This window comes from Vulpes lagopus, chromosome 3 (genome assembly GCF_018345385.1).
Source record: "Vulpes lagopus strain Blue_001 chromosome 3, ASM1834538v1, whole genome shotgun sequence".
Lineage (NCBI taxonomy): Eukaryota > Metazoa > Chordata > Mammalia > Carnivora > Canidae > Vulpes > Vulpes lagopus.
In genome coordinates this window covers 157,950,153-157,965,708 of record NC_054826.1, presented here as the reverse complement: position 1 = coordinate 157,965,708, position 15,556 = coordinate 157,950,153, and the positions used below count along the sequence as shown (strand labels likewise).

The 15,556-nt window shown below is 49.4% G+C and overlaps 1 protein-coding gene across 7 annotated transcripts in view; it reads left to right on the top strand.

Moving 5' to 3' along the window:
* Positions 1–2,384: 2,384 nt before the first annotated feature.
* The window catches only part of NEXN (nexilin F-actin binding protein), a 50,724-nt gene continuing 37,552 nt past the window's right edge, over positions 2,385–15,556 (top strand). For 2 of the 7 annotated variants that reach the window (XM_041746764.1, XM_041746762.1), the window contains exons 1-2: positions 2,433–2,767; positions 5,054–5,134. The gene's annotated coding sequence lies outside the window, so the exon portion shown is untranslated. Of the gene's footprint in view, positions 2,768–5,053; positions 5,135–15,556 lie in introns of all 7 variants that reach the window. The other 5 variants (XM_041746763.1, XM_041746767.1, XM_041746760.1 and 2 more) reach the window with 5 other exon arrangements.

Sequence of the window (15,556 nt, the reverse complement as noted above, 5' to 3'; positions counted from 1 at the left end):
ACTCGCGGCTGCCGTCCGTCGGGTGTTCGGTCCTCGCCCTGGGGGCCTCGCCCGGGCCGCCCGAGGGCCCTCAAAACTACTGCGAGCATCTCCCAAAGCGAGCGACCCAAGAGGTAGGGAGGCCGAAGCCACAGCGCCTTTACAGCCTAGGCCTGGGAGTGACCTGCCATCGCCCCCTGGTGCCAGCCTGCCACATCCCTGTCGTCACACGACGGTCTCACGCAGTGTGGGAGGACGTTACACCGGGGTGTGCACGTCAAAAGGTGGGATCACGTGGGGTCACCTTGGCGGCTGGATACCACCGCAGGGGGGCCATGCGTCACCTGAGGTGCAGGTAGACCTTTCTCCGGACGCCCGGGGCTCCGCGGCTGGCCGTCTGCCTTGGGCCCAGGGCGTGACCCCGGGGTCCCGCGGTCGAGGCCCGCAGGGGCCTGCTGCTCCCTCTGCCTGCGTCTCTGCCTCTCTCTCTGGGTCTCTCATGAATAAATAAATAAAACCTTAAAAAAAAAGAAGAAAGAAAGAAAGAAAAAAGACCTTTTCCTTCGGGCAGCGCCGCTGTGGGCTCAGGCCCGGCCGGAATGTGGGTCCGCTCGGCGCTCCGGGACCCCCTTGCACAAACCACGCCGCGGAATCGTCATCGGGATTTCCGGCTTCTCTTCCTTGCAAGGAAGGCGGTCAGTGCCGGGTGCCCCTGCTGTTTGGAATCTTGTCCTCGACTTTAGACCTCGGTCTCCGCTCGTCCCGGTCGTGATGTTCGCAACCTGCTTCTACCGCGGCTTCGAGGCTCTCGGCCAGGCTCACAGAACTAGGACTCCGTGGCCCGCGGCCGCGATCCCGTCACGCGGGACAGCGGGGCCGAGCGGGCAGGGCGGGGCGGGGGCGGCTTCCACGGGCGCCGCGGCCTCGGCCCGACCTGGCGCCCGGCCCGTCCCCGCCTGCAGGTGGCCCCGCGGCCGGAACCTGCGCTGCGCCGCACACGCACGCTCGCCTGCCACAACCACCGGGTCCACGTCGTAAAATGTGCCAAGAAAGCCAGAAAGCGCCGAGCGCCGCGTCGCGCGCCCCGCCCTGGCCCGCCGGTCCGCTCCCGCCCCCTCGGCCCCCGCGGCCACGCGTCCCCACAAGTCCCCGCGCCGCCACCGCCCCGAGGTCCCCGGGCCACGCCGCTCCTCCCCCCCGCACCCAGGTTGGCAGCTGTGGGCCCGACTCGTGTTCTGGGCAGACGTGGACCGAGCACACCTGCCACCTTCCACGGGAGCCCCCATGTGGACCCCTGCTGTCCCCTGGATCCTCAGTGCCTGGCCCGCCCGCGCATGGGGGGAGTGACCGTGACGGGGGGGGGGGGAGGGACCGTGACGGGGGGGGGGGAAGGACCGTGACGGGGGGGGGGGACCGTGACGGGGGGGAGGACCGTGACGGGGAGGGACTGTGACGGGGGGGGGGGGGACCGTGACGGGGAGGGACCGTGACGGGGGGGAGGGACCGTGACGGGGGGGGGGGGGGAGGACCGTGACGGGGAGGGACCGTGACGGGGGGGGGAAGGGACCGTGACGGGGGGGGACCGTGACGGGGAGGGACCGTGACAGGGGGGGGAGTGACCGTGACGGGGGGGGGGGGACCGTGACGGGGGGGGGAGAGACCGTGACGAGGGTGTGTGTGGGGAGAGACCGTGACGGGGGGGAGTGACCGTGACGGGGAGAGACCGTGACGGGGGGGGGGGTGACCGTGACGGGGGGGTGAGTGACCGTGACTGAGGGGATGACCGTGACGGGGAGGGACCGTGACGGGGAGGGACCGTGACGGGGCGGGGCAGGCCCGGCCTAGGCACCGCCAGAGCTGCGCGGGGGGGGGGGGGGGGTTGCCCCCCGCCGTCTGGTGAAGGTGCGCGGGTCCCGTCGGGGCACAGCCTCGGGGCGGGAAGCGCGTGTGGACGCTTAGTGCGGTTCCGAAAAGGTCTCTTTTCTTTCGTCTTATTTTTATTTTGTGCAGGGAGCGGGGTCCCCTCCGCGGACAGGTGCCCCCTTGCATGAGCAGTGCAGGTGTCAGTTCAGGCGGTTCGCGGGACGGGCGGGGGCGGGGCTGCAAAGGCCGGGGCGCCACCAGGCCCCGTGCTCCCCGTGGGCTCTGCCTCCCACCAGAGGAAGGTAGCACCCCCCCTCCCCCCCTCCCCCCCCCACTTTCCTCAGTCGCCGGCCCTTGGCGGTCGAGACGAGCCCCGAGCCCCGACAGCCCGAGCGGCCCGCGCCGCCGCCCCAGGGTCTCGGCCTTCACAGCCCCGCCGAACGGGGGGGGGCTCGGGGTGCTGCTTGGGGAGCCGGGGGCTGGGGGGCCTGCCCGGGGGGCCCAGTCCGCCGCCCCCCGCCCCCCGCCGGGCACCGGCCCCCCGCGACGGGCTCGGCGACCCAGTCGGGCTGCGCCCCCCCGCGGGCGCTACGGCGGAGGGGGTGGGAGCTGGCCCGCGCGCTGGAACAGCTGCAGCCGGCGCTGGGCCCGCCTGGAATGCGGGAGCGGGCTGCGCACCAGGACTTTTATGGAAACTTGCTGCTGGCGGCGGCGGCGGCGGCGGCGGCGGCGGCCAGAGGGCTCCCAGCGGCCGGGGCGGCGGCGGCGCGAGCTCCCCGAGCTCCCCAGCACCCCGACCTCCCCGAGCACCCCGGACCTCCCTGGCCTCCCCGAGCACCCGGACCCCCGCCCACACGCGGGCGCAGGACGCGCACGGCCCCTCCCGGCGCCACGAGGACGCCCGCCCGTCGCCGGGTCCTGGCGGGTGAGCGGGGTCGGGGGGCGGAGAGCGTGGGGCGGGAGCGGGGGCGAACGCGGAGGGGTCGGGGCCCCCGCGGGGCAGGGCGCGGGCTGCGGGGCGAGGCGCGGCCCCCGGAGCCCGCGTCCGCCGTGTGTCCGCGGCTGGGGCGGGGGGGGCTGCGCTCCGGGCCCGCGCCCCGAGTTTGGGCGACTTCGGCGGCGGCGCCCCCCACCCCGAGCCCCGCGGGGCCCAGCGCGCGCGGACCTGGGCCCGCAGGTGTGGGTGCCGTCGGCCCGCCCCGCCTGCAGCGCCGTCCTGCCCGGCCGCCCCGCGGGCGCTGCGCCTGCCCCTCCCTCCCCCTCCAGGGCATCTTTGTCCGGGGCGGGGGCGTCGGGAGCTGGGGCGCGTGCCGCGGTCACCCCCGGGCACCTCGCTCGCGCAGCTTTCCGGGAACGCGACGCGTGGTGCAGCGCTGCACACGTGCGGGCGGCGGGGGGGTCCCTGGGGTCCCCGCCGCTGACCCCCCCGACCCCCGGTCCCCGTGTGTGTTGGAGGGACCGTCGCGCGAACAAGGGGTGGGGGCGGGGGGCGGGGGCCGGAGAGTGAGCGGGCCGCGTCCCGGCGGGGGTCCGGCGGGGGGTCGGGCGGGGGCGCACCGGGGCTCCGGGAAGAGCCAGCTCCACGCCGCGCTCAGCCCGCTTCGTCCACGGATCCACGCAGCGGGCGGCGGGATGGGGTGGCGCTGGTGACGCCACGCGTGGCCGAGGGGACCCCTGGGCCCCCCAGTCCTCGAACAGCTCAAGCAACGGGCGTAGGACACCACCACCAACCTCAAGATACTCTGGGCCTGGGTTGCAGGTGTGCTAGGGACGGGCCTGATGACCCGGGGGGAGGGGCGAGGTGCTTAGGGCACATGGACTCGGTTATTTAATAGGGTTAGTTAACAAGATGCTTCCTCACAGCAGTTAGCCCCCCTCTCCCCCGTTTTGGAAGATGTTTTCTGTTTTGAGTGGAGTAATTCAAAGAGCAACGTGGGGGAACTGTGTGTTTATGTGCAACGACTCCTGTAAGGAGACCTAAGCGAGACCCCGACACAATTCCTTCAAATCCAGCTTCCCCTCGGTACAGGGTGGGTGTAATTAGTGTTAATATTCACACTTCTGAATCCACTTGAGGCTGAGCTGTAGTGAACGGCAATTTTTCTTGCTCACCTTCAATGGAACCTGTGCTATTTTTGAGAGTTTGATATGTAAGGCCCATCATTGTCAAAATGTATGTCATCCTGAGGTGGCTATATTTAGCATCAACAAAGGAATGCGTTATCTAGGCGTTTGAACAGTATTTTTCCCCTGAAATTACACTTGAAGTATTCAGGTTAGGGTTTCATTTATGAACAAAATGAAAACGGAGTATGTATACTTGGAAGAGATTAATTGGGGATTTAGAGTGACCTAAAATGACATACTTCATTTAGAGGGGGGAAAAAAACCCCTGTTATTTTTGAACTACACTAAAGGCACATAAAGGTATTGTTTAAATGAAAACACAAGCCTGCAAGAAAGAAAACAAAGCAGTAAATGTTGGAAAGTACGGAAGAGGCAGATGTCTAAAAGTTTTATGGGCTAGAGGAGTCAGTACATTTTATGATATGTAGGCCATCTACACACAAGCAGCATCCTGGCAGTCAGCTTTATAATTTAGGAGAACAACCTGCAACATTAACAATTTCACATATTTCTGTTCTTATTTTTTTAATTTTATTTATTTATGATAGTCATACAGAGAGAAAGAGAGAGAGGCAGAGACACAGGCAGAGGGAGAAGCAGGCTCCATGCGCCGGGAGCCTGATGTGGGATTCGATCCCGGGTCTCCAGGATCGCGCCCTGGGCCAAAGGCAGGCGCCAAACCGCTGCGCCACCCAGGGATCCCCTATTTCTGTTCTTATTTAATCAGCTTGTGATCTGTATCACCTGCGGAGTTCCTTTCACGTTCTCTTCTGGCTTTGTGATTGCAAAATTACATGTTATTTACATACACTTGGAATGTTGTATTTTCCTCTTCTGTTTTAATATTCAGTGCATGGTTTGGCTGGACTTAGGGCCGTATACTTTCTACACTCTAGGATGAGTGCATTTTTATCCTGAAATCCAACTTATTTAGCTTCCCGTAAAATGGACGTTTTTTTGTTCTAAAGTTAACATAACCATAATAAATGTATGGTCACAAATGATCAAGAATGGAAAAGGGGGCTTCCAAAAGGTGACCCGCATACTGTTAGTGTTTTGATGTATTTCCTCTTCTTCCCTCCAGGCACAGGACCTTGTCCCTTGCATTGCTGAACCTCAGCGAAACTGTGTGGCCACAAGTCCCCAGTGCGGTGTCTGCCATCCAGTAAGTGCTCAGCGCCCCCTCTCCGCCCCCCCCCCCACTTTGATTTTTCCTTCTTGTCCTCTCCTCCTTCTGCTGTCAGATTAGAAGACAGATTGCGGCTCCCTGGGCCACATTTTGAAGTTGGTGAAATTTGACTTCCATCTTCCTTTCTGTGCCTCTTTCATGTCCTTTCCTCCCCTTTGACTGTGGCCTCCTTCTTTTCAGGCCAAACTAGGCCTCCCTTTGTCTCCGTTTTTCTCAGCGCCGCCTGTTCCTTTTGATCAGGGGCCACAGATTGGCGGCCAGAAAGCCACCTTCAGCCACAAAGCCCCACTTTAAAAATTGGTACATTTTATGATAAAAATATGGATTTCCAGCCTCTCTTGAAGAACTAGGTCATTTCTGTACAGCAACAGTACTCTGGGACTAAGTGGTGCCTCCCCGTCAGGGTGCACACACCCCCTTTGACACCGTCTCCGCTCCCCCGTTACCTTGCGACTCACTTTGTCACCTGTCACTGACACTACCTTGCGTTAACTCACCTGACCCTGGACTCTAGAGCATGCAGGCCCTTGGTGTGAGTGTGAGGCAAGTGTGGCCCCAGCGTTAAGAACCTGGACTTTATTTATTTATTCATTTATTTATTTATTTATTTATTTTCAAGATTTTATTTATTTGTTCATGAGAGACACAGAGAGAGAGAGAGGCAGGGACATAGGCAGGGGGAGGAGCAGGCTCCATGCAGGGAGCCCGAGGTGGGACTCGATCCCGGGACCCCAGGATCATGTCCTGAACCAAAGGCAAAGCTCAACTGCTGAGCCCCCCAGGGATCCCCTGGAACCTGGACTTTAAGTGGTGTAGATCTATTCCAGTTAGGTCACGGAGGGCTCCTGGGGGGCTCAGTCGGTTAAGCATCTGTCTTTGGCTCAGGTATGATCCTTGAGTCCCCAGATTGAGCTCCACATCAGGCCTCCCCACTCAGCAGGGAGTCTGCGTCTCCTCCTGACCCTCCCCCATCTCATGCTCTGTCTCACTGTCTCTCAAATACATAAAGTTTTTTTTTTTTTTTTAATATGATCCTGGGAATGAGAAGAAGAGGTTAACAAGCAGGCTCCCTGCAGGAACTCGATGCTAAACTCCATCCCAGGACCCCTGGATCACGACCTGAGCCAAAGGCAGATGCTCAACCACTGAGCCACTCAGCCACTGAGTCCCTGGAAATGTTAATCATGACTTTTATTTGGACTGTCTTCTGGATCAGTTTTCCTGTTAGGTTTTTGTTATTCATCCACTCACTCAAATATGAATTGAGTTTGTACTGTGTCCTTGTTGTGTGAGACACTAAGGATAAAGAACAGAGAAGAGCAGCATTCTTTTAATGGGCTGATAGTGTGATGAACGCTCTTTGAAGACTGTCACATACAGTTGTACGAGTGCAAAGTGTTCTACGTTATTAATACAGGAGAATGGCAAAGCAGGTTGAAAATGAGATTCTTGGTCATCATTGAGGAGTTGTTTATTGGTGCGAAAAAACATCTCACTGTTTCAAATAGATGAAATAGGATCTAATTTAATATTTTTGAATTGTGACAAGTTTATAACTGGTTTTATAATATTTTTGAAGTATAAGATTATAATTTTCATTAGGTATTTGATGAACTTACTTTGAACTTACTTTGTAATGAACTTACTTTGTTTTTAAGGGTGTATTTCTGCTATAGTGAAAAGTGATAAAAATTTAGGCTCACATTTTATGAAGCTCAAAACAGTGTTTGTTCCAAAGACTAAAGAGATAGGGTGTATGTTTTTTAAGACTTTATTTATTTGAGAGAGAGAGAGAGAAAGAGAGCAGGCGGGAGGGTGGGAGAGAATGTAAGCAGAGGGAGAGGAAGAAGGAGAAGCAGACTCCCGGCTGAGCAGGGCTTCATGTTGGGCTTGATCCCAGGACCCGGGTATCAGACCTGAGCCGAAGGCAAATACTTAACCGAGTGAGCCACCCAGGCGCCCCAGAGCCAACTAGACGCCCCAGAGATAGGTCTTAACATTTACTTGTAGCATATAGTTAACTGTTCTAAAATCTTAAAGGGGCGTCTGGGTAGCTTTGAGCCTTTGGCTCAGGTGATGATCCTGGCGTCCTGGGTTGGAGCCCCACACGAAGCCCTGCTCAGTGGGGAGTCTGCTTCCCCTCTTCCTCTGCCCCTCCCACTGTTCATGCTCTCTCATGCACCCTCTCTCTCAAATAAGTAAAACTTAAAATATAAAATCTTAAAAGTTGAGACAAAGAATTTACTTGAGTTTAATGAACTGCAGATTTAAAGCTGTCAGGCTTGACAGTGCTATTCCTTGAGAAAGGAGATAACACATTAACACAATGAAACAGCTATTTTAAATGATAGCTATGATTTAAACATTCTTTTCTTGGTGCCTGCGTTATTTGTTATCTTGAAATATTTTAATTGCATGTCTAAAAAGTCAAGGAAAATAAATTTAGAAGATATAGAGGTCAAAATAGATGCAGTGAAATTCTAGAACAGAAATACTAGCATAGTTTTAGATCTGTTGTACTTAATGTTACCTCCTACTATGAGACTTACATATTGTCTCACAGCTTGAGCTTAATACCTTAATATTCAACCTGGAGATTATAACAGCCCCAAATTATACTCTATTCTTAAAACACATTTTATCAGGCTGTTAAGTCATTCTCAAAAGCTTCTTGAAGCTTATTTCACTATTTGGTGTGCCTATGGATACCAGTATTAATATTATCATTGGGCATATTTTGTGTATATTTATATGTATGTATGTCTTGTATACTTAAATTAGGTAAAAATGGTGAATGATAGAGTGAAATGAGTAGTTGAGTAAGTCAAGAAACTTGGAGTCTAGTTTCTTGTTCTCTGAACAGCTTCCAACCTGTATAAGTCACTAAACCTCTTTGTGCCTCCTGTTCATATGGTAAATGAAGGGGTCGGACTAAATGATCTTTTTTTTTTCTTTCTTTTAAGATTTATTTGAGAGAGTAAAAAAAAAAAAAAAAGATTTATTTGAGAGAGAGAGAGAGCGCGCGCGCGCGCACACACACACACACACACATGCGCGCCTGTGGGAGGAGGGGCAGAGGGAGACAATCTTCAGGCTGACTCCCTGCTGAGCTCAGAGTTCAACACCGGGACTCAGTCCCGAGACCCATGAGATCATGGGTCTGAGCTGAAACCAAGACTCCAACACTTAAGCATCTCTACCACCCAGGCGCCCCAGACTGAGTGATCTTTAAGATCCTGAGATAATGAGCTCCCAAAATCCTATTCTTACCCACATCTGAACAGACCCCAGATGTAATTCTGACAGGTAGTATAAAACCTGTTCAAAACTAAACTCCTTTTCTGACCCTTCAAACACATTGTCAAGCCTAATGACAATCAGTGGTAACTGCCAACTTATTCGCTGAAACGAGAACCGTCGAGTTAATTAATTCTTCACGGTATTCCTCTTCTCTCCTCTCCCTGTCCAAATCTAATTGGCCGGAGCTCTTGCGGTAGTAACCCCCCTACCAGGTAGGTTCCCTGGAAGCAGGGCCTTTACCTTTTGGTTCACTTCCATCCCTGCACAGCCCAGGATAGCGTCTGGCTTATTGATAGACACTTGTTAAATCAGGGGGTGAATGGATCGCCATGTCCTGTCAATTCCACTTCCGAAAACGTTTCTTCCAACTTTTCATTCGTGATGCACTCTGCTTGTCCTCTTGCCTGTAATCTTCCCCTGTTTACTTCAGTTTTCTGTACGCCTGTCAGAGTGCTTTTTCTTTCTAAGAATACATCTCTGATTCACATTCTTATTTTAAAAAAATCCTTCTCTGCATCCCCATTGCCTGTAAGATCAAGTCTAAACTTTCTTAATAGAACATTTAGGAATCTTCCCAGTCTGCGCCCAGCCTGTCTTTCTGGTTTCACCCCGGGGTTCGCTGGCCAGCTTACAGCTCCCTAAACTGGCAGTGGGTCATCAGGCACTGGTGTTTTTGTTCATGTTACTGCTTTTGTCTCCATGGGTGAAATCCTATTTTTCTTAAATCCTATTTATCTTTCAAGGTCTAAATCAAATGTCACCATCTCTGGGTAACTTTTCCTAGCCCCAACCCTCTCCTTCATCCCACCATTGTCTTTTCCACAACTTTTCCATGTTTCTATAGCCCTGTATATATGCTATTATAGCGCCTCATACTTTGTGTTATAATTATGTGTGGTTCCATCTCTTTCTCCCAACAAATCTACTTGATTTCAAAGGCTATTTTATACATTTTGTATCCCGTGGACATGCATGATGTCTGTACAAACTACGTTCTCCTCACAAAAATAATGTATTGTAAATACAGACCAAATGTGTCAAATTTGAAAAAACATACAACCTTTTTGATAAATCCTACGGTAATATGCTATAGGCTATAGTAATATTGCAGTATAGTTTCTGGAACCTATGATGGGTACTCTGTTATCTTCATTTGACATGAATGATTGCTGTGTTAGAATGGAACCGTTAAGGCCCTTCATCATCCCAGCCTTCTTTATTATGACCAAGCTCTTGTTGATGAGCTATGTGTTTAGCCTTATCCTTTGGTATTTTTTTCTCTACTCATTCTTTTTTTTTTTTTCTCTACTCATTCTTTTTTTTTTGTTTTGTTTGTTTGTTTTTTTTTTCTCTACTCATTCTTGATAACAATTCATCTGGCTCTCCTGCGGTCTTAAACCCTTGGAACTGTGCGGAGGGGCTCAATTGTTGTGTTGCTGCTGCCCCCTGAAGGTGGCCAAGGACATCACACCCGCCTGTGCGGCGGATGGGAAATCCACTTAATACTAGATTTAGGCAAAGACTGTGAGATTCCCTCCCCATATAAAATCCTTTGGCGTTCAGGTTACTGACTATAGGAATTAAGTCATTCAAATACTTCATTTAGCATTCTAAAACAGTGAGGCAGTGCTCAGTCCAACGACTCCCTTTGTTGAATGAGAACTGACATTTGATACAATCTTCTTTCCTATAATTCAGACAATCTCAGAATATGGTTTTAGAATCCCTGGGAGTTGGGATGCCTGGGTGGCTCAGGGGTTGAGCCTCTGCCTTCTGCTCAGTGCCTCTGCCCGTGATCCTCGGGTCCCGGAATCGAGTCCCGCATCAGGCTCCTGCAGGGAGCCTGCTTCTCCCTCTGCCTGTGTCTCTGCCTCTCTCTCTCTGTGTCTCTCATGAATAAAAAAAATCCCTGGGAGTCTCCAAGACCCTCCAGGGGCCCATGAAGTCCTTTCTTTCCCAATTACGTATCTTTATGAGGCCATGTCTTTGAATACTTCAGTCAAAACAACATATCACAATAGTTTGAATGCAGAAGCAGGTGTGAGAATGTGCCTTTTATTGAGCCAGAATTAGAGAGATGTGCAAAAAAAATAAAACAATGCCACTCTTATTCTTTTTAATTTTGAAAATTATTTTTCATAAAATATTTTTGTTGGTATACAATGGGTTTGTTACTATCTTCTTCGGAAGACTTTAAAAGTAACTACTAAAAAAATGGCAAGTTCTTATTTGATGAAGTCATTAATAAGATTAAATTACATATAAATGTACGGATTTTTTTCTTTAATGTAAGAGTTTTTTTTTTTTTAAGCTGCAGTGCTTTGCAGGGAAGACATGGAGTCTCTATACTAAGTAAAGATGAAGAGTGGAAAGAGTGTTTTAATTTACAATATATCAAATAGCTGTAGATATAATCTATTAAAAAGTTCTCAAAGGCTTCTCAGTATGGTCCAGACATTAAGCCCTGAGCTCATAAAGTTTGATAACCATTCCTCTAATTCATAGCCTTTCTTCTACTAGAGGCGTTTTTAACAGAGAACTTATTTTTATATGTGTTCACATTTTCAGATGTTATTTAAATGAATCACTTTCTAACTAAAAATGTTAGCCTCATTATATTGGTAATTATCTTTTATCCCATCTAGACTGAGCTCCATAAAAAGAGATATTTTAGCAGCACCTGGGTGGCTCAGCTGGTTTAGCATCCAACTCTTGATTTCAGCTCAGGTCATGATCTCAGGGTTGTGAGCTTGAGCCCTGTGCTGGCCTCTGTGCTGGGTGTGAAGCCTGCTTAAGATTTTCTCCCTCCCTTCCCCCTCCCACATACTCCCTTAAAAAAAAAAAAAAAGCAAGATTTTATTCATCTTGTCATCTTGCTAGTGCCTTACACTGTGTCTAGCACATTGTAGAAAGATGTTCAGTGAGTTTCTTAAATTAATAAATATTCATTTTAGCTAATTTCATCTCTTCCTATTTATTTTTACTTCTTTCATACTCCTAACCTCTAAATGTGTGGACTAACATGCAAACCACCTACTGTGTGGCCCATTTTAGGGACTCAGTTGTTAGTTTCCACTCTTCTCCTTTATTCATTCTAGAGATTCCAGGTTTTCCTGTGATGTACTGTAGCTTTATTTATTTTTATTTTTTATTTTTTAAAATTTTAAAAAGATTTTATTTATTCATGAGAGACACGCACAGAGAGAGATAGGCAGAGACACAGACAGAGGGAGAAGCAGGTTCCATGCAGGGAGCCCGATGTGGGACTCAATCCTGGGACTCCAGGATCACGCCCTGGGCGGAAGGCCAGCGCCATACCACCGAGCCACCCAGGGCTCCCCCATACTGTAGCTTAAAAAAAAAAATCCCTACATTTTATTTACATATGTAACTTAATTTTATTAATGATTTCATCAAGTGAGAACTCAGCAATTTTCTTTGAGTATTACTTTAAATTCTTTCCAAGAGAGAATAAAAGGCAAGAATTACAGAGTTTGATTCTGCACATATTTCTGAGGGAATAGGAGGATGTACTGCATGGTACTTAGGCTGTGTAGGACTTAAGGCATCCATGGAGTACTGGGGCCTTATGCTGAAATAGATGTACAAAATAAGTGAAACGGCCTGTAATGTTGAAGGTGACGGAAAAAGCGAGTAATTGTTGAAGCTTCTTGATTGGTATATGAGGGTATGTTGTATTAGTCTCTCTAATTTTGTATATGTCTGAAATTTCCATAATAAAAAGCTAAAGAAGATAGACTAGACTGATATGTCTGGGATGTTTAACCATATAAAAATTTTAAAAGTTTATGCCAGGTATACCTAGAGGCCTAAGCACATTTAGAGATGTCAGAGACTGAAGGAGAGAGAACATTCATGCTCAGGGTTTAGTGGAGAAAATCACCACTTGTATTATACTTAGTTTGGGAAAGTACTTCATTGATAAGAAAGTGGCTTAAGAAATGTCTTGGAAGGGGGTGCCACTTGGCTCAGATGGAAGAGCTTGTGACTCTTGATCTCAAAGTCTGGAGCTTGAGCCCTATGATGAGTATAGAGATTGCTCAAATAAATAGAAATAAAAAAAGAAACAGTCCTCTTGGAGGTAGAAATGAGCTACTGAATGTGTATGCTAGGTGAGAGGTTGAAGGAGTGGGAAGAGGTAAAGGAAACCAGGTCTGAGGGAGCCTGCAGAAGGCCTAACAAGCCCAGATGAAAATTTTAATTGTGATGCGTGATGCACCATGCAGTTAATATCCTCAGAGCTGGAGTGAGAGACCAGAGTTGGGGAGCATGGAGGGGTAGGGGATGCAGTAGTTGAGTAAGGGAACCTAATGAAGACAGAAAAAGTGAATTGTTACCCTATTAGAAATCAAAGGGATTGTGGCTAGAGGCTACTAGGGAACTTTTAAAAACCTCATTTTACTAATAATGCATATTTAAAATCATTATTCTAACAATATGTGTGAGTTAAGAACTCTGAAGAAACTGCATTAGCAGCTTCTGGGCACCAGGGTGGCTCAGTCAGTTAAGCGTCTGCCTACAGCTCAGGTCGTGGTCCCAGGGTCCTAGGATTGAGCCCTGTACCCGGCTCCCTGCTCAACAGGGAGCCTGCTTCTCCCTCTCCCTCTGCTTCTCCTTCTCCCTTTGCTGCCCCTCCTGATGGTTTTATCTTGCTGTCAAATAAATAAATAAAATCTTAAAAAAAGAAAAGCTTCTGTATAGAAACTGAGGCAACTTTATGTACTTACCACACTTGGATGCTGGAACCTATTGCAAAGACTTTTTATCAGGATTCTGAAGAAGAGAAAACTGTTAAAGTGAATTCTTTGAATTCTATATATAGCTTCTCATCTTGTAGGTTTATTAATCAAAATGACAGTAATACATGTGAATACTAAATGCATGAGTATTTCTGGTAACTATAATTATATGAAATTGAAGGAAGGCCTGGGGTCTCTGCTCCAAATAAACCAGCAAATTCCTCAGGAGTTTATAGACTAGCAGGTGAAATGTTGACTAATAACATATGGAAAAGCATGAAGGTGGGAGGCAATGATAAAATTAGTCTAAGATTGAATGCATTTTTGGATTTCGAGAATATATTCCTAAAAGATTAATTTGAAAATCTATAAATGTCCAATAGCAGATTTTAAAATAAGTACAGACAATTCATTAAGGAAATAAGAGCTGGGCCAGAGGAATCAGATTTTTTAGACATCTCAGTTTTGATGATTACTACATGGATATTAAAAATCTTTCCATGATGGCTTTTGGGGTTTATTTTAAATTATCATTTATTATTTAATAGGTATTGAGGTAGGCACTAGAAAGGAACCAGTTTTCTATAATCTGGGAGACGAGGGATGGCTGGAGGGCTCAGTGGTTGAGCATCTGCCTTTGGCTCAGGTCGTGATCCCAGGGTCCTCGGATCGAGTTCTACGTCAGGCTCCCCACAGGGAGCCTGCTTCTCCTTCTACTGTCTCTGTCCTTCTCAAGAAACTGGCTTGTCTAAAACCATGCATCTAGGGGATCCCTGGGTGGCGCAGCGGTTTGGCGCCTGCCTTTGGCCCAGGGCGCGATCCTGGAGTGTGTCTGTCATGAATAGATAAAATCTTTAAAAAAAAAAAAAAAAAAAGAGGGATGCCTGGGTGGCTCAGCGGTTAAGCATCTGCCTTCAGCCCAGGGCGTGATCCTGGAGTCCCAGGATCGAGTCCCATGTTGGACTCCTTGCACGGAGCCTGCTTCTCCCTCTGCCTGTGTCTCCTCTCTCTCTCTCTGTGACTCTCATGAATAAATAAGTAAAATCTTAATTAAAAAAGAAAGTTGAATCTTAAAGGGCAGCCTGGGTGGGTCAGCGGTTTAGCACCGCCTTTGGCCCAGGGCATGATCCTGGAGACTCAGTGTCTTCCCTGCTTCTCCCTCTGCCTGTGCCTCTGCCTCTCTGTTTCTCATGAATAAATAAATAAAAATCTTAAATAAAAGAAAAAAAAAACCTTACCTGTGTCTGCAGATAGTAAAACCGACTGGACCATTAAAAATCCTGTTCTGAGGCTTTTGTTGAGAGTTTTGGCCAAGAGACTGCTAACAGCATGAGGCTAGGGAGTCTATTTAATGCTGTATTTCTCAATGCTTAGCAGAGTGCCTGGCACACAGCAGATGCTTAATAAATATTTGTGTAATAAATGGTGTATTCTGTTTATATCATATTACTGCATAATGAAGATCATAATGATAGTAATACATTATATTCAGACAATCCTTAACTGTTTATAAAGTGCTTCACCTTGAAGTTGGTAGGATTGACTTATGCAGCAAACAATTATTCTGTGTGTCTTCTGTATGCCAGGCATGTGCCACAGGCTGTATAGATACAGTAGTGAATAAGCTACAGTCTCTGCTCTCAAAGAGCTCACATTCTGATAGAGGAGGTCGTCAAGAAAGTGGTTCATTACCACACATTGGGGTGAACGCCAGAGTCGGGGTAAGCACGGCAATGCTATGGAGACACACAGGAGAAGCACATAGTCCAGTCTTGCGGAGTCCAGGAAGATTTCCTGGAGAAAAATGACTAAGACCTAAAGGACGAGTAGGAGTCAGCCAGGAGATAAGGGAATGAGCAGAACTTCAAGCTGAGGGAGCTAGCTGTGCAAAGTCCTTGAGGTGTGCCAGTGTTTCCTTGTGGGTAATCGAGGGGGAGGAAGGTGTGGACAGAGGTGGGGCTAAAGAGGCAGTTTAAACTACAGCATGTATTACATCACTCAGTGAAAAGTGTGGAGTGAGGAGAAACGGGCAGAGACTGAAACATGGGCATGCAACATCCAAGAAGTGAGAAAGCCAGAGGGGCCCTCGGGGAGAATGGAAGGAATGGTCAGAGGTGGGGGAAGAACAAGGAGGGAGCAGCGTCATGGAGTGAGATTTCAGAGGAAGGAGTGGCTGAGAATGTCAGATGCAGTATTGACGTTCTGAAGGAGGGAACTGTGCATTTTTTGGGCAATGTAATGAGAAAAGCATTATTGTTCCTAATTTTATATATAGAACTGAAGTTCACAGAAGTAAACTGGCTTGTCTAAAACCATGCATCTAGGGGATCCCTGGGTG